Genomic DNA, 20007 nt, shown 5'->3' with positions numbered 1-20007 from the left:
AGCTACATTAAATGATTGTTTGCATGAGTGATGCATTTTAAACTATACTCCGCAATATGGTGAGATAAGATGTAAATTTATTGTAGATTCACAGCAATCTTGACAACAGAAGATCCACAGATATGAGCAAAGGTTACAGAGATTATCGGCAACACTTCATTTCCGCTTGTCCATCCTGAAATGTGCCTGATGTTGTTCATTCACCGACTACTTAATGATCTTTGTTTAAAAAAAAAAAAAAGTTTGTCAATGACTTGCAGTATTTAATTTGCATTACTGATTTAGGAACAATCAGAAGTTTAAAAATATGCTTCGACATACATATTTTGTCAAAAAAGAATGGAAAGTTGCAAAATATGAAACCAACTGAATCTTTTTGCAACACAATATTTGCACTAAAAGCCGTGTTGAAACAAACAAACTGATTTCCATGTAAATATAAGTTTTTACCTATTTGATCAATAAGCTAATCATGCTGATGTCTCACAGGTGACTATTAACAGTAAAAAATACTGGAACTTTTTTTAAACAAACAACTGTCTCAATCAGTGTTACCAATGCGATATCAGGGGAAAGCAGATTCTTGATGTACTCACAGAGTGGAAGAGCTTTCAAGACAGCTGCTCGAGTTTCTCTATCTGTCACTCTCGCTCACACACACACAAACACACACACTCCGCTCCCTCTCTCCTTTTTAGCCAGTGACAGCAGGCACCCAGTGATGACACGAGGAGCATCTCTGGCAGCACTAAACAGACAGAAATATCTGTTCTGACAGACGGACAAACCCTCACCCAGTGCGACATGCATGCAGCTGTCACTGAGCTTACCGCACCTCATCCCAACACTCTGATTTGATACTCTTTCTGCAATTCTCTCTGCTCATTTTACATTATTCTTATCTTATTTATCATATATGATATTGCTTTGCCACTCCAGTAACATTGGCTTTGCTTGGCTTAAACCCAGAGAGGAGGTAGGGGGAGGTTCGGTTTCAGTTGAGTTAGCACCACTTGATCAGCATTGGCCTGCGCAGGTTTAACTCTTTGCATCTTTCATTTGTTCATTTTTTTGTTCTTATTTCTTTCACACCACAATCTGTTTCCAATCTTTCCATTTGTTTAGTTCTCTCCTTCTCAGTAACAGCCATTCTTAATTAGGAGGGTCAGGGAGCAGAGTGGAGAATAACTCAGGCTCTGGTATCAGCCGCTGGAAGGACCCAAATATCGGCAGCAACAAGAAACCACCGCTTTAAAGTGTTTGCATGGAAACCCGCGCTGTGGCTGAGTGTTTGTATGGGTATCTGTGTGCATGTTGCATAAATCTGCACCATGTCAACAGGTTGTCAGTGACCTCCGACGTCCATATTTTAGCGCACAACTGCTAATGTAGTGTAAAGCTGCTCTTTTCTGCTGCTCAATTTACAGACTCTGGCATCAAAACAGTGAGAAAATCATTGTGGAATGCACAGGCACACCCATGCACCAAATCTTCGCCTTGTGGAGAGACCTACTTTTAATGGCTTTGTTTCAGTGGTCCCCTCTGAATAGCAGAGAAACTGGCGGCTACAGTTTACAAGACACATCTGCAGGTGTTGCATTTCAAACTGAGAAACTCCAGCTGTGAGAAAGAGTACATACACAAACGCTGAGACACAGGTAGAGGAATATTCAGACAGGTTGTCTCCGTCTCTGTGTCTCTCGTAAACACACACTGCAGGTGCGGCAGTTCAACTCTTTCCTCCACGGCATCGAGCCGGAAAACCTTGGCAAATCTGGGTAGGGTGAGATTGAAAATCTTTTAACATCTGTGTCTCTATAATAAATACTGACTTCAGAGTGAGATGATGCAAAATATATGACAAGACAAAGCCAAGGCACAATATACTGAGCAGAAACATGTCAAGTCGAGAGAAAAAATGTGCTTATCAATGGGGCTCCCTCATCACGGATGATGGATCCCAGTGAACACTGCACATTGAAAGCCTGACATCTTTAAAGCCACTAATGCAGCTCAGCGATATGTAGGGTGTAGATTACCTCACCATGGCTAGTACACTTAGTGAAAATACTTTATTTAGCTGCCATGCAGTCGTTTGTGCACAGCATCTCCCCCACAGACCACTCAGAATACAACTAATTCAGAGTCATTTTCACCATTTTAATTTTAAAGCTCCTTGAGCGGTGTCACTATCAGAATCAGATCTGTTTGTTATAGATGAGAGTCGAGAAGTGTGGAGGATCTGGGGTGGCGTCTCATAATTCACTGAAAGAAGGAGCAATCAGCTAAGCTTCAGATGGCATCCAACAGATTCGATCTTCTTTCTTCAAGCATCTCTATTGTGACGTTTTCCTTACACCAGAACTGCACGGCGCGCTATTTCTGATAATTATGCAAATACGCCACAGATAGACAAGAATGTATCTAATTGAGAAACACATGTCTCGCTTATAAATAAGCTTTCCTACAGTTCTGTGTGTTTCCTTTTTTTTTCATTTTGTGTTTTGTTTTGTCATCTCTCATTCATTCACATAGCGTTACACGTGACCGACGTTGGTGTCTTGCTGTACAATTTGGGAAATTATGCTGATGAGGACACTGTTTCTTTTGTTTACTGCAACAAGGTTGGAGCATTCATGAGCACAATTTCTCACTCTCACATTGGAAGTACAATCCATGTGTTTCTTCTTCCTCTCTCTCTCTCTCTCTCTCTCTCTCTCTCTCTTTCTCTCTCTCTCTCTGGGAGTCCTGCTTCAGCATTGGGGGAACGTCCTCAGCATTATGAGGAGCCATTAATGAGAGTGTGGTGTGGCATGTTGTGATGCGCGGCATATTACAGCCATTCATCAGAGTCAGGAGACACTTGACAGGCGGACAGCCAACAGGTTGTGTAATCATATAACACAGCCATGTCAGGCCTGCCACAGCTCCGTGTCCCATTCAGGCCTCTAATGTTGTTTTCCTCCGGGTAATTGACAATGCTAGACAGAGACCCAGTGATGGATAACATAATGGACCGACTGGCGCACAAACATGGCGGACCACTGGAGTGATGTCATTTCAGATTATATGAGTATTTGGCACTATTTGAAGGAAATTTAGGATTTACTACAGCTTTGAATTTTCCAGATTTTGGACAAAATCTTAATTAGTCTGATAATTTTGTATTTACAAAGTCCAACCATGATTAGATTTAGATTTATACCCATTAACCATTAGGTTTACTCTTTATAGAAATGACATAAGCATGCCATAAAGGACAGCAAGGGATTGCTATGTCCATTAGTTATAATCACTCTCAGGACTTAATCTAAACAATCTTAGCTTATCACTGCAGAGATTTAGGACCACTGCTCTTTTCTTATGACCTTCTAGCCTTTGAGACAGGAAGATTGTCCTTCCTTCTTTTCTTCCCTTGGAGGATTCAGATCTGGACTTGGGTTGAGTGTCTACAAAATGTTGTAAATCTGAGGGTGCCTTCACACCTCGTAGCCTACAAGACACAGTATGACTGGAGACTTTGTTCAGTGGGGGTTCCAACATTCTTCTGGTTTAAGTTTGCTTTCACATAATCAAAGGGACCAACATGTTTACATAACATGCCAGTCCTCAAGAATTACGTAGAAGAGAAGTCAAGACAAACCACAAGCAGGAAAACTTGCTTAATGTGGAATAACATATGTTTCCATCCCATCAAAACTGCATTGGATCTGAGCAGATTTGGCTTATTTCTATTTTTACTAGAACTTTTGCCTCATTCACCTGATGTAAAATACACGTCATCCACGTCAGACCTTGACCCATTTCTCCTGCCTGTCTCTCTGCAGAAGAATATGTTTTAGTTATGCTTACCCCAAACGACAACCTCTATTGGGCAAAAGTGAAGCCAATGCCGACGTGTCGAACATTGCAGTTCACTCCTCATCCGCTAGGGGCTCCAAAACAGAGCAAATACCTATAGACTCCCATGTTAAAAATACCAACTTCACAGCAGGAAAAACAGCGTGGTTCAAAAAACATTTCAGTTTACTCTGTAAAGCTTCTTCCCACCGTCCATAGACATGCATGTTAGGTTAATTAGTTATTCTACATTTCCCATAGGAGTGAATGTGAGCGTGAATGGTTATTGTCTATTTGTGTTTGCCCTGCGATGGACTGGCGACCTGTCCAAGGTGTACCCTGCCTTTCGCTCAAAGACAGCTGGGATTGGCTCCAGCTTCCCCGCAACCCTTAATTGAACCCTTTAGCGGTTTAGATAATGAATGAATGAATGAATATCAAGTTTATCTTCATGACAACTAAAGGTGAAGTATTTTTTTTCTATAAATCTTTCATTAATTCATCCAAGTAATTTAATCTTAAAATTTGGCATGATTGGGAGTATGTCCTTTTGACTGACAAGTACCCAATATCTGGTAGAGAAGAAGGTAGAGTTCATAACAACCTGACTGACAGCGTGACATAGCTTTAACCCGCCAACCTCCGTTAGCTGGTTAGCTCCTATTAGCTCTGGGTTAGCTAAGGTGGCTTTTAGCTACAGGCAGATCCACCCCATGCTCATAATCCATCTCTTAGTTCTTAATCTTTGCCATTTTTTTTTATTCCAGTAGCGACAAACGGTACCAAGATGAAGACAGTGGGAAGCATCCAATAAGGGTCACTTTAGTTTTTTAGAAACCTTCGGGTAACTTCAATTGGGCTCTGTCCATCCTTTATTCAGTCTATCTGTCATGATGTGAAGTTTGTATTGTCTTTTAGTTCTGGTTTCCTGTTTTATTTTGTACTTTTCCCTGTTTAGCTACCTCATGTCGTGTTTCCTGTATTGTATTTATTGTAGATTCACCTTGTATGTTCACTTTGTTTCATTTAGTCCATTCAATCCACCTGTGTCTAGTTCTGTTTCTGTGTGTATATATACGACTTGGTTTCAGTTCCCATTTGCCACTTTGTTGGTTTGTAGTTCTTCCCTGTGTTCTTCAGCATATTAAAGACAATCCTTAGGATTTTCTCTGCCACATCCTGCATTTGGCTCCACGTCACCAGTGCTTCACAATACTATGGTTTACCCATAGTAAAAATGTTTTTAGAATAATTGGATGTCAAACGAAGCCCACCTTCATCTTTGTATCATACTGCTCAGGTTCATCACAAGTAAACATCAGGAGAAAAAACAAAGATCACATCAACATTCTGGAGGAAGTCATTAGGCAGTCTGAACAAATACAATAGAATGAGCAGCAGTGGACATCTACATTCCTAAAATAATGTCTGGCCATTGCTTATTGCAGTAGTCACAGTTAAAACATGAACTAGAAGTAATAACCCTACGAATAGGGAAATATGAACTAAACATGTTGGGGAAAATCCTTGATGCAAGTAAATCCAGTGATTATTTTAAAAGGCAACAAAGTTAAAATGCTGCTTAAATGAAATTAAATCATTGTACTGTAGAGACAATATGATGCAGAGGAATGTGTAGACGCTAACTCAACATAACTCTCAGCTACATCAGAAAAGGAGGGGCAACCCTGAGGTATAGTTAGAGACATTGTTAAGGAAAGCAAGTATCCTCACACAACCAGTTCTACTCTATCCCTAAGCTTAAAAGGAAAAGACAATGTTCTCTCTCATCCTCCAATTCTCACCGCTTTATACCTCTGCTTGTTTGTCAGATGCCTCTTGCAGGACACAAAAAAGGCCAGCTTGTGAAATAAGAAATATAAAAAAAAGACTGTATGATCTTAACCAGAGTGAATTTCACCAGCAGGGCTAAAAATACATATTCCTATCTTTTGAACATCATCATCCTAAGTTAGAGGTAATGCTCCTCAGAGAATATTTTTGATCACTTGCATGCTATGACTTTGTCTTCATCTGTCTCTCACCATTTCACAGTACAAAACATACATATATCAGTTTTAGATGAGAGCAGCTCTACAGTAAACCCATGTACAATAAAGATCAAAAGAAGCCCAGCTCACCATTACTCATCAATCTATATTCACTCTTCCTCTTCTTGATCTCAACTTTATCAACAGACACACTGTTCATTGGTAACAGTCATTGCATTATGTACTGTTTGCATTAAAAATGCATTCAGTCTGAGCTACAGGCAAAAAAAGAAAAGAAAAAAAAAACTTCTGTAAACAGCAAAAGTCTGTGCTTCCTAGCAATGATATGCTTTAGAAAGAAATTAAGCCAAAGTAGCTACTCAGCCTGGCTGCTTGTCTGGCCAAATTCTTCTTCAACTACACAGTTGTTTGATCAACCTTTGATGGGAAGGGTATGTTAATTTGAGAAAAGGAAAGAAAAAAAGAACAAGACTGAAAGCATGGATAGAGGGAAGGACGGAAGAGCATGACAGCCGCCGAGACAAGCAGTAAAACTTGTTCCTACGCTTTTATGTGTCTACAGTCAATTTCTGCAGCTCTTTTCTGTCGGTCCGTTACTTGTCCTTTTGGCGGTTGCCAAATTTGCGTGTGTACTTGTGTTTAACCTGTCACTTTCTGTGCTCTAAAGTCCACATCCCAATCACTTCAGCTGATCCCTGCAAGTCATGCATGTGTGTACAGTATGTCTGTCTTCACATACCCACACACAGCATATGCGAGTGCAGGGCAGACGCCCCCCAAGCAGCGCCATTGCTCAACATTCACACACACACACGCATATATACCACATTAAGGAAGATTACTTAGTGCTTTATTTATCTATTTGTTTCCTGATCTGCCGCCACCCACCCTATAAGCCCCCCAGTCATCCTGTTTAATCCCTGATAGTAAAGAATACACGATGAAAGGCAATTGGTGGCAGAGTTTACATCACTGCAGGCCTGCTTTCAAAACAAATTTTCAGATTTACAGATATGGTAAAAAATTAATCTTAGAAAGATGAACATAAGGTCCATAGTACATAAATTGTATCTCATTACTGTTTTACATATCTCAAATCTAGATTTCTCTGAGGAATAGTTCCCTCTTTCCCAATCCCACGTCGGCCCGCAGAATCAGAAAAGAGAAAAGGAAAATTCTTTGGAAACAAATGGCTCTTCAAATCATTTCGCCGTGGCTCTATTCATTTCTACATGTATTGACACTGGCCACAGGCTGGAGCAGCTGCAGACTACTCAGTTCCCAGTTCTGCCCCAGCCGCCAGCCCTGGAGAGTCCAATCAAAACCAGCCGCATTATTCCCTCATTTGCCTTTGCAAGCCAAGTCTGCTCCAAATTGGAGGGAAAAAAAAGAGCCAAGCCTGGAACAAAGACTGAACAATCAACGAGCCATGGATTAAAAGAAAGATCCTTTTACCTGTGTGACTTCAGTGTCGTGGTGGTTGTCACCCCCCTCCCCCTCCCCGCCCTTCATGGATTCCTCACACAGGGTCTCTTGCTGACCTCTACTCAAGTGGTGATCTGAGGGAGAGGAAGACAGAAAAAAAAGGCTGGTAAATTTCTTTTAATGGAATACCAGAGAGAACATGGTTCACACAGAGGACAAACGTATCACAGAGAAATACACCCCACTATTAAAAAATGTATGGAAGAAACCATGAGGGACTTTGCTATACTGCCCCATTTACTCTACGTCCTAACCCTGCTGAAAACAGAATGAACCAATGAACAACTGCACCACCAATCACACTACTGTACGTATATACTGCAGCAGGCCTGTATGGACCCCCCCAACCCCCCACTGCACAGGAACAATGTCCTTCCCAAAGGTTATCAGCAGCCCAGTGCTTGGTCAGCCCTCATCCCGAGTCCATTACACACAGAGCAGTGAGATGCACTGCCTTAATACACACCTCTTAGTCTCTTCTTGCTGCTTTGCTGCACTTTTTAAAGGCTGATACAAATCCAGCAAAGGCCCAGAACACACGCACACGCACACACGCACACACACACACACACACACACACACACACACACACACACACACACACACACACACAGGTTTTAGGATTAACCTACAAGCACATTTCCTGTTCCTAAACACCTTGAAAGCACTGTGTGTTTAGTTAGCATAGGCTATAAAATCTGTGATTAGATGTAATTTTGGTTTTTGTTTATTAAACGAGGAAGACTTTGGTTTTGTCAATTCAAATGTATCCAGTGCTTTGGTGGGTAATTACATGCCTGTAAAGACGAATAGCATCCGCACCAGCACACTGATGTAAATAGTTTGAAGCTTTACTGAGTCAAAAATCAGCATCACAAAGCTGCTAGAATTAATATGATTTTACTTTTTACACCCATTTAAATGACAAAACATCACATTTCATTCTGTTGTCTGATATAACACGGGATGCTAATGACTGATTATTAATAAACTGGATTTAATTATGATCATAACATCTAAGCAATAAACTCAAGGATGAGGGATGTGCCGTGCAAATGTCTGAAAAGTATAGGGTTACGGAATTGCAAGCATGTTTAAACTACGCAACTTCTTGCTTTCTAAATGCAAAAGCACGTCAGGATCAGTCTATCAGGTTCCTTAACCCTGGAGCAAAAAGCGTAAAAGGTTTTTCTGGCAGCTCTGCTATTTAGCGAGGTCCTGGGTCAGGAGTAGAGTGCGCTAAAACGAAATGTAGCAATACATGTAAGTGTTGCAGAAGTCAGGAGGGCTGCTTATGTGCATCAAATAACATTACAACTAATAGGTAGTTCAGTCATGGCACTAATGACTTATTTATAAGGACAGGTAAGGATGGTGTAGCAATATTTGTCTGAGCAGCTGTTTTAGGCAACTGGATTATTGCTAACATCAGCAAGCAAGTCAGCTGTGAAGAGACTTGAGTTTACATTACCTGTACTTCAAACTCTTAAGCAACAGAGTTGGTTTTGACGGGAATAGTTGTCACGTTTCTGTTCATTAACAAAGCTGATCTAAAGAGGTCTTTTATAAAGCTGTGTCAAACAAATGTAAACCAGATCTGCATACTGATTGGTTTGAAGCACTTAAAATTGGCTGAGCCAGAGGGTGGCAGTGCAAGCTGGGAGTAATTTGGTAAAAGAAGTAATTGTTCTAAACCAGTCTTGTTGAGAGAGAGAGAGAAGGGGAAAAAAGCAAGCGAAGGGGACATCAACAAGAAGAGAGTATCAAGAGAGTTCTTCTAGAATAACCTATTATTTCTCTGGGATATTATATCATATCTGGGAAGGCGCCTATCCGTCACATGAGTTTGTAGTGTCTCAGACCAGAAACAACTGAGTCACATCAGTTTAATGTTTGACTGATCCGCCAAGATTTGCAATGCTGTTTCCATTCTCCCTTAATGTGCGTCAAGCCCTGTTTGGAACAGCCAAAAACAACAGTAATCAATTTAACTTTTAATTGAACTTTGGGTGCATTATTGTATGAAATCGAATGAAAATATATTCAATGAAAAGTTTATTTATGTGTCTGTGACTATAATACACACCCACGTTCAGACACAATGATGAAGTGAAGAAGAAAAAAGACACACATACATAACTACACACCCAACCAAATCAATGGAAAATGAGAAAATGGAAATGGAAAAAGAGTAATGTAAGTTTTTTTGTTTATTTCCCTGGTTTCCATTCATATTTTCTTAAGCTTGTGACATACTCCATGAGAGCAGATAGCTTTGTTCTTGTTCTCAAGGTAGTAAGAACAAGAAAAAAGTTACTTTGAGCTCAGTTATTTCATGGACCACAGTAGTTTGGTCCATAACGGGGTGGGGAAAGTGCTGAGGGTGTCCATGTCTTTATGTGCAATGTACACTTTGCTCGGTTAGTCACGCTTAAAGGAAACCTCCTTTATGACAGCACAGGGTTGTGCATGTGGCAGAGTTCATGTCTTCATATGCTGCATGTGTTGCACACATTTTCAAACTGTCACTGCCTCAACCAGTGCTTCATTAAGACTATCTATACAACCTTTGGCATAACCAGAAATGCCAAGTGACAACTTTCCAGTTCTCACCTTTCCACATTAGCCACGTCCACCTCAAATTTCCAATCAATCACACAAAGGTTCTCAGATGTCCCATGAAAACAAAATTCTGCTCGGCTGATGTGCCGAAAACAAGCTACAGGAACTTCCATACCAATTCCATAAGAACAAAATGACATCTGTTCACCAACCCTCGACAACAACAAAGTTCTCACTTCTTCTCATGTGTAAATTTAAATCTTCCAATGTTAATCAAAAACAACAAGAAAACCCCAAAATCTGCTAGATTTGACTCAACTTTTTAAGTTTAAACAGACACAGCTATAAAAGTGATAAAGACAGGAAATCACTCTGCAGCTCTATTATGTTACTGACTATTGTGGATTGGGTCCCACATTTCTTTTTTTTCACGTTTTATGATAACTGACAGCAGCAAATCCTCCAGAAGGAAGTACTATTGTACTCCTTTGTCATCTGCTTCTTCACTAACAACATTTCCCATTTAAGAGTAAAAACTTCCTTTATTAATCTTTGAAAATTTCCAGTTTGACAAAATGGAGTGAAAAAATTATTTTCTTTTTAATGGCTACATCCTCTTCTGATCTGCAGATATTGAGAAAACAGTGCACATACACTATCAGTGTATGGAAGAAATAGGGGCCCCTTATTCAACATAACACCTGCTCCCTTATTTAATCCATGAGAAGAGGGGAACCTAGTGAAAAACACAACGTGGGAAGAGGGGGTTGATTTTGGACAGAGGCCAAAAGGAAGAGGACAGAGTGGAGGAGAAAACCATAAATATGCAGGGAGGCGAGCAGGTGTCGTAGACAAATGTGATTTACAGGGTCTACGTCCCATATAGTGATGACAGGTAAGCCTATTAGGCTGATATTACCCGGCTATAACACGCACCAATGGACCCTTTTAAAAACGTGAAGGAAGTCAGTGTGCAAGGGTGATCGTTTCAAGACAAAGAGATCATATCACATTGTTAAGCTAGCCATAAATTAAGTTCCTTATTGAGGTGATTTTCACCGCTTTTAATTAATCCATGTGAATATTTTTGTCAAGGTGATGTCATCCAGCAACAGTGGAAGCAATCTGGTTTTTATTACAGCTTGGCTTAGATTGAATTCTAGGTTAAGATGAGTATGAGGCAAACGTGTTTTTTTTTCTCATTGTCTGAAATGACACAAAGCCTCATATTCAAAGAATGCGAGGGAGAACTAAATGCTGTGAAGGCAGTGCATTTTTGCATATTGGAAACTGCTGGGAAGCAATCACGGAGGAATGCAAACATTTATGAGAAACTAAATGCGCTAGAACATCAAGATCTGCAATCGAATTTCACTTGTAAAGCTGCACCAGAGACACCAGACTACAAGTAAATTGCTACCACTTGAGCAGCACACTACAGATGGTGTTGAGAGCAACACAGCACAAAGCAATGTGTTCCTTAATAATGTGGTGAATATTACAGTGAAAAGCTGAGTGCTTCGTAGTAGCTTCTGCACACTCCAGCTTCTTTTTTCACCCGTCAGGAGTGCAAACTCTTTCATCCAAGATATAAGAGGCTGCAGTAAAAATCCTCAAAGAGACTAATCGTGTTAAATGAGGTTTGTGTCTGTATCCGTGACTTCTGAGCGCATATGTGTAGGATGTCGGGGGGTTGTAGGTGCCTGAGAGACTAAAATTTCTGTCCCCTTTGAAAGCAAACTCTGTGTCAACTCTGGAACCAGTGGTCTCCTTTTTTTTTCTAATTTCTAATTCACTAATATTACTCTCTTAACACTTCAATCCTAGTAATCTTGTTTGACAATTAGGCTGCTCATTGACTAAGATAAACCAATTTTCTGTACAAAGTCTTTAAAGTGATTCAAACACTGGAGATGACAAAGCCCAAGTTTGTCCGTTAAAAGCCCTTAACACCACAACGTTTACTTTAGCTTCATGGGGGGAATCCTGGTCTCGAGTGGCCGCTTAACTCATAGACAGACTCAGTAGCGTGCCCATGTATATGTATGCAGGATATATGCACACCCAGAGACGCACACACTCCTTATCATCCAAGGCTGAGGAAACAGGAGGGCTATAAAAGCCAACCTCATCTCCTTAAAACAGGCAGGGCTGTCCCTGGGTGTCTTAACACAACTCATCAACTGTTAAACCAAAGAGAGGCAGTGCAGTAAAAATCAATGCCCCCAGCACAGCAAACGGCAGCCGATGATGTTGGGTGGAGGAAGAAAGAGTGAGAATGTGCAGCAGTGTAAGAAAGAAAGGAGGGACACAAAGGATACATTCCAAGTTAAGCATCTATTCAAATAAGAAGAAATAAATTAATTAAGAGAGAAGGTTATTTTAAGCAACATCATAGTCTGAAGAATAGAATGAAGTTGAGAGAAGCCATTTTCCCTGAGCCTAGATAAAACACTTTACTATGAGCTTTCAGATGCTTATCAGGAGGAAATTAGCAGAGGAATAGCTCTTTCCCAAAACAAACAGGTCAATTATTTTCTCCCCTTGGTCTTTCCTTCCATTTCACCCTCTCCCACTCTCATATCATCACCTGTTATTTCCTGCTGTTTAAATTGCATCAATGAATGGGCTTTAGCATGCATGTAATTTGATCATTGGTAATATTTATTTAAAGAGATTTTTTATTGCAGTCATCTCTATAGTGATAGCAGGAGTGGTCAGCAAAGAAGAGGTCTCATTTTCTCCTCAACTCCTGGGATGGACCCCAAATCCTGCCAGCGCCTGCACGCACATACTGACGTAAATCCATCCTCAATCTTTGAGCTTGATCTCACCAAAACAATATTTGCATTTTTTGGCCAGTAGTCTGTGTTCCTGCCTGGAAAGAGAGAGGAGGGGGAGAAAGAGAGAAAACATGCAGGGAACAGAGCACAAAGAGATTTCCAAGCAGGCAGCAGCCCACACAAGACAGCCTTGTCGGAGAGAAAAGAGGGCAGCTCGGCGTCAACATCAACACTGGTTCTGCAGTCATCGCTCAGCAGGTAATTATGATAACAACGTGTTCCCTAGGCAGCCTCTCTCTGATTCAGTTTCCAAGCACTTACCCTTCCTAAAACCTCCCCTCGATAACATCTGATATGATTACAAAGTCAAGATCCTTTTCAAGGAGCGCCCACTTATGTGCCTCTAATTTGGTATATACTAACTTTCCCTCTTGTGACTGCTCAGCGGGGCTTCTCTTCTTATTCTGTATGCTTAGTTAAGATGTTGCTCCGCTTGGATTGTAATAACATTTTTTGAAAATACCATGACATAAACGTACCTCACCTACCAACACCATCTGTTACAGAGTACTCCACTGCCTACTATTACATTTGATTGTAATCACAGCCTTGCCACAAGGGGAAATACATCATTTCATTGTGTCTTTTAACATCCAGTTTTAACAGTGGGAGACTGGCCCTGAATGGAGTCAGTGGAATTGACCCTGTGATTACCTCTGCGGTGCGGCATTTTCCTCTGCTGTCACCACAGCCGACCCTTTAAACGGGCCAGAGCTGCTCTGCAACGGGGCTAGGCTGTTGACATACTGAAGACATTTAAGATAATCCAGGAGATGTCTCTGTGTTTTCCAAGATTACATCTTCAAAGGGGAAATGCACCCGGCAGCCTCTACTTGAAAGGGAGAGAGATGCGGAGGGCTCTTGTTGTGAAGGGGGGGGGGGGGGGGGGTGAAATAGCTCAAGAATGCAATCATAGTTTTGGAGAGGAATAAGGCCTGTCCTGGCTAGCTAAGTTGGCAGGAGGGTAAGCAGATAGGAGGGGGTTGGTGGTGGAGAGCAACCAAATCTAAGAGAGAAAACACACCTGTTGGATGAGACAAAGGAGAGAGGACTCTCACCTGCGTGACCTGACAGCAGCTGTAAATCACAGACTGTCTGACCTGCTGCTGCCTTTTATGATGTTTGGTGCTTTGCATTGTTGAGGTTAAACACTAAGCCGGCACTGTTTGCCTCAGAGAACACAATTATTCACAGCAAGAAAAATAAAAAAGGAAACAAATCATATGAATACACAGTGAAAACAATGCTAGGTAGGATGTGGCATCTAGAAACGGACAGAACTCTCTGACACAGAAGAGAGAAGTCTATTGACAGTATTCAGCAAGGGAAACCAGAAGAATAAGTAGATCATTGTAAACAAAGCAGTGCTTGTCTATTATCACGCCACTGTGGTGTGCACTCATTGAAAACTGAGAGTAGCTTTGGGATATGACGAGGAACATTTATGCTGCTCCAGTGGTATTATGGCAGCACTTGGCCTGTTGGTTATCTTTGTAGGGAAACCATATCTTCTTGTAAAAGGAGATATAAAGAGAGGAAAAATGTGGGTCAAGGGTAGGGGTAAAGACACTGCTTTTCCAGCTACCCCAAATAATCAACCAGAATGATTTCAATCACCAACAGACTTGATGTAAATTGAACTGAAAAAAAACATTGACAGACCCTGGCAGTGCAGATGGTGCATCACACACTGCAGCGTGCACAAGCAACAGGAAAAAAAAAAGATGTTCCTGATGGCTGATTGTCAGTTTGATGGCTATGAGCCACAGACCATGCTTGTAGATCTTTCTGAGTGGTGCATATTTTGGGCATAAATGCAGAAACATAACAAGATTTCTGAATAATTACACCTGTTCTGCCAAAGCAAGTGTTTCCAAGTTTTGGGGGTTTTTTTTCTGTACAAATTTTTATAAATAAATACTCCTACTGTGTGGAAAAAAGAGATTTTGTCCAGAAAACGAACCCATCTGATATCCCCTGGGTTATTTTAGCGGATTTTACAAGATTATAAATCAGAAAGCCTTAATCAAAAAGTTGTTGTAATTACATCAACAAGGTAGGATGGGGGGATGCTAAGCAAAAAAGCACAGAGGCAATCCCTCTATTTTAGGGTATATTCACATTAATGTCACCCTAAACATCCTTTTGGCTCGTCCGTGTGACAAATTGTCCTGTAAAGTTAAGAGGAGAGATCTGTCGTCAGCATAGAACCCATCCTGACAGTGTAGGAGTTGAGTGCTTTAACTCCAGTGATCATGACTTCACTCTTGTGTAGCCTCAAGGCAGCTCTCTCTCACACACACACACAGGGTGTGTTTTCCTTACTCCACCGTCAAAACTCTTAGATACTCTGTAAGACATCTGTGACGAGCTCCGAGGTGGCGAACCTCAGCAGAGGACGAGCGCTAGAGATGCTACATGAAACGTGTCATGTTCAAACAGCCTAAGAAGTACGAAATAAAAGCAAGAAATTGTGACTCATATCTGCACAAATGTCAGCCGTGACGTCTACTGTGGCTGTGAGCATCTCTTCATGACTCATGGAAGTGTTCACTAACGTGACTCTGACGGACATTAAAATCTCTCCTCTCCAGCCACTGACCGGCACTGCGATAGTGTTGCGACTAATTATAGGCGGTGACTATTTTGACACAGTCTGCGAAGGTTGAGCTGTGAGGAACGCAGTAGTAATAATAGCTATTTCTACAAGAGAAAATGGCAGCATGTTTATGGTTCTTTTCAGCTCAGTCCTCGTCAGCTGTCTTGGTGACATCATTAGTGAATCATGGACCAGAGCCCAGAACTGGGATCAAAAAGCACAGTGAGGCCTGTCTATTATCAGCTGTACATACTGTACACCATGAGAAGGCACAAACACCCAGACAAAGAGGCATAAGTCACTCAGCCACCAGAAGGCTATTTATGAGCCACAGAAGAAAAGGAGCCAGAGGAAAACAAACTTGTCATCAGCAGGAGGCTGCAAGTGTGAGGACAAATCAGTTGAATCACAAAGTAGTCTCACAGACAGGAACTTGTTTTGAGCATGAGAACCAATAAGCAGCAACGTAAGTGTAGGCAGCATTAGGTACAGTATGGTATGACTCCTCTCTGCAATGGGCCCCTCCTCATCCCTCCAGCCTCACTGGCCACAGTTGAAAAATGAATGCAGCAAACTGACAACACTTAGGACCTCCCTCCCTTTCTGCCTGCCTCCTCCCCATGTACCAAACAGGATCAATTACCAAAGCAGGGCTCCACTCAGCAGCGCTAAAGAAGCAAGAGGCACTCACCATCACTGCATGTGCGTGTGTGTGTGTGTATGTGTGTGTGTGTGTGAGGTTCACGCAAGCTTATGATGAGCAGAAAGAGGAGGAGGAGGTGGTAATAGTCTGTTTGCTTCTCTCTAATGACAGCAGCAGAGTGGATTAGCGAGCCTCCTAACCCATCAGCATTACTCCGCCCAGTAAGTGACAGAGCATGTAAATAACCAGTTATGGCCACTAGCAGGAGGAAAGAGAAGATGGAGACGGTGAGGCTAATAAAGCGCGGGAGACCAAATGGGCTGCATGAACGTGCAATCGCTCTGTCCATGCACCTTCATTTGTATGCAGGTGAAGATTTCAAAGAGTTCCATTTCTACAACATCAGCCAAGTTATTCAAATGCAGCACATCTGACTGAAGAGGATAACATAAAGAAAGATTCAGCAGAAATGGCAGCAGGCAGTAATCCCCTGGCCAGGGCCACTTGTGTTTGCCACGCAGGCAGGCAGCGCTGTCAGTAGCAGCAACTATACATGCCTTATCAGTGACAGCCATAGGGCTACTCTAATAACCCTGCTGATGCTCTGCAGCAGGAGGACAGACAGGGAGACAGATGTACAGACAGAAAGGCAGACAGGTTTCACTTCCCACTTAAAGATGAGCATGAGCACCAGGTAGCAGCTTGTCACTGTGTGTGCGTGTGTGTGCACACGTGAAGTGTATTTACTAATGTTCCTTACCTTCTAGCACGTTATGCTCTGACAGGTTTCACACATGCTGTCACTCTCACCTAAATGCACAACACTGTTGACTGACCCACCTATTAACCCCATGCATGTGCACATTTTGCATTAGTGACAGCTCAGTATAAACTCTGGTATGCTAGCCTCGCAGCCCCAGTAAGAGTGTATCTCTCTCCAGCATCATTATCACCATTCAAAAGGTCAAGCACAAAGCTTCCAGCTCCTTCTTTATGATTTATGCCTTTGTGCTATAAACTCTGTTCACATTAATCTCCATCTGTACATCTAATCACACCGCCTCACCATTGCAGCGCCTGGAGCTCTCAGGACAGAAGCCGGGCCCGATGGGAAGCAGCTTATGTAAATACACCACTGTTGACAAAAGATGGGCAGCACGCATCGCCTTGATGCTGTAACGACACACAACCCACCAGTGTTCAGATAAGAGGAGTTAGCACTTTACTGTTGTTTCTTTTCATTTATTGCCACCTTTCATTACTATTTTTTTTCACCCTTAAGTCTTTACAATCGTTTCATAGCTGCAGGATTATTATTCTCATCTAATCTTAAGAGAGAGGATGAAGTTACTGAAAAAGGACATGGAAAAACAAGCAGCAGTAGTGCTGCAGGCGTCCATTTGTTGTCAATAAATAACTTTAGTATTGACACCAGTAAATGAGGGTGTCACTCAGACAATGCAGGGAAAAAAAAGCAGCAGCGTACAACAGACTGGCTTCCAGGCATTCTCTGCATGTATGCAAGCCAATAATCATTACTTTGGCTTAAGAAAGCCTGAGCAGCCACTTGAAGCCTTGTGAAAACATCTACTCTAGCCTTGCCTTGAAGCACTTTGAGCAGAGTAGCCAGACGCTCTACTGTCAAACGCAGTATAGAGACTTAATAAAATCACTTGTGTGAAAGTCCGACAACACTTTCTGAGAGATTTCCCTCTGCAAGCACCGATAGAAACCTTGGCAATGGCACATACACAGCCTGCAGGCCTGTTCCGATACTCAGAGAGAACTTCCAATGTCGCACCGGCATACACTTACACACAAGCCGACACAAATCTCAAGCATCACTTCCTCCACTCACATGGTACTTCTACAACATACTTGACATGAGACGGATGCAAGATTCTCACTATAAACACACGCTGAGTCATTCTACTTATTAAAATGAGACATTATTAGGCACACATCCTTTTTAAAAATAGCTTGTGTGTGGGACAGTGGGGCTGTTTTGGCATGAAGTCAGCTGAAGATAAGATGAAGAGGAGATAAACAGTTTACCGGTGGGTTCAGCGGCTGCCGATCTTGGCCCACTGGGACTTGTGCCAAATGGCTGTAGGGAGGCTCTGACTGGGGCCTTCATATTGGCACAATGGCACTCATCTTTGAACACTCTTCATTCCTCATATTTTGAATGCCGGCATGGCCACTATGTTGTCCTGGGTCTTCATTCACCGTTAGCTACCTTAGTTATTTGCTTGCTCTTGGTGTTGTAGTTGTTTATGTTTGTCTCCTATAGGTGGTCCTGATGATGGTCTGCTTTGTTTTCCTGTAAATGCAGCAGGATATTCTCTGTTGTGTTTCTGTGCAGGTGTAGCAGTGGTTGTCTCCTGTTCCTGTTTGGACTGAAAAGCTGTTGCTTTTTAGCTCCCATTGCCAAAATATTTACTTGACAATGAATACAAAATAAACTTGTAATGATTTCAGGAATGTCATCTTAGACATCTGGAGACTCTTCCTTTTGATGCAGCAAACAAAACAGAGCTCTCACTGCAAACATCAATGCATTTTAAAAAGCGCAACACACAGTGTCCAGATGTTTTAGGAAATCAATGCAGAGCCTTTCTTTTTCTTTTGACAGATATTATCAACCCAAGATTGTGAGATAGTGACTGATATTTTATGCGCCACCGAAATGCAAGGAAAGAGCCTTTAATAATTGATGGTGCTGGAGCAGAGAGATAACCGTTCTCCTCCTGTTATCAATCATTAATGGAGTTTCCATCAAAAACACTTCAGCCCCTCAAGTATCAAATCTCTCTTGAAGGTGGAGGACCTACATTCAAACATCCCACTTAATCAAAGGGCACACAATGTGCTCCCCCTTTTCTCTCATTTTCACTTGTGCAAATTAGGATAATAACAGCACAAATTGCAAAATTGTTCACAGTGCATGAGTAAAAGTACGCATCTTAGCAGAGGTCTTCTTGTGAGTGATGAGGGTTAATAGGAAAATTCTAAATATTTAAATCGCAGCCAGCGTTTTCACTTTCTTTTGCTCTTTGACGTGTGCAAGCACAACTGCTTAAAGCTCATCTATCTGTCTTGCTCTTTAAAGCTGCAGAGACCATCTGGTCAATGTCACACAGGACATGATGCGCATCAGTGACACTCATAAAGAGCCTTACCACTGCTGACCTTTAAAACCACAAGGTTACATACACACTGTGCGCATCTTTACATCTTCATGCAGGACACACATTCTACAGAGTTCAGTGCATAGGACTAACTTTAATAAGCCACGATTCTTGTTTGCAGCAATCTTTACACCCCCGGATGTCACATCACATCATATACACACACAAACTATATAAGCACTGCAGTTATAGCTAACGCAGAAATGATAGACGATCCCTAATTACCCATCAAGATGGTTTTGACAGTGTTCTGTGTCAAAGTGATCAGTCTCATGGCACAGCGCCAGTAGTAACTCAGTTCTGTTTGATTTGTAGCTGCAGCTGAGTAGCAAGTGGTACACCAACAGAGCTGTAGTGCCACCCACTTTCCCTCTGCCTCTCCTTCTACCACCCACCGAACCCTCTCCCCTAACGACCTACCTCAACACAAGCCCAGACCTTGCCTTGCCTGACCTTGCCTGTTATCAGTATACAGCAGCTTTCATAAACTGGTGCGTTTCAGAAACACTGAGAGGTCTGATTGTGTATTCTATCTGGAAATGTTCATCCTGCAAAAACTAACAGAATACATCTGGATTTAGAACTCGAGGTTCTCCTGCTGTTTAAAGTTGGTAAGAGACGCTTATACTACACTGAAACAATTAGCTGTTCAACATTTTAAATGGCTGACAGAAAATCTATAGACACAGCGTAAAAAATCAGGACATTTTTCAGCAGGCAAACAGCAGTCTGGAAACTACAGCAATGCCTGTTGATCTGCGAGGTTGGGCTTTGGCAGAACCACAAAAACCTCAAAATTTCAATGCAGCTGTTATACGTTTTCATGTGTACA

At 41.8% G+C, this 20007-nt stretch overlaps 1 protein-coding gene across 2 annotated transcripts in view; it reads right to left on the bottom strand.

Moving 5' to 3' along the window:
* Window positions 1–7334, bottom strand: part of zmiz1a (zinc finger, MIZ-type containing 1a) — a 78098-nt gene extending 70764 nt beyond the window's left edge. For both annotated transcript variants that reach the window (XM_079249122.1, XM_079249123.1), the window contains exon 1: window positions 7308–7334. The gene's annotated coding sequence lies outside the window, so the exon portion shown is untranslated. The remainder of the gene's footprint in view (window positions 1–7307) is intronic.
* Between the last annotated feature and the right edge of the window lie 12673 nt (window positions 7335–20007).

Source organism: Telmatherina bonti (genome assembly GCF_933228915.1).
Source record: "Telmatherina bonti genome assembly, chromosome: 11".
Classification (NCBI taxonomy): domain Eukaryota; kingdom Metazoa; phylum Chordata; class Actinopteri; order Atheriniformes; family Telmatherinidae; genus Telmatherina; species Telmatherina bonti.
Note: the sequence above shows the minus strand (reverse complement) of the source record. Positions and strands in the feature narration are given on the sequence as shown.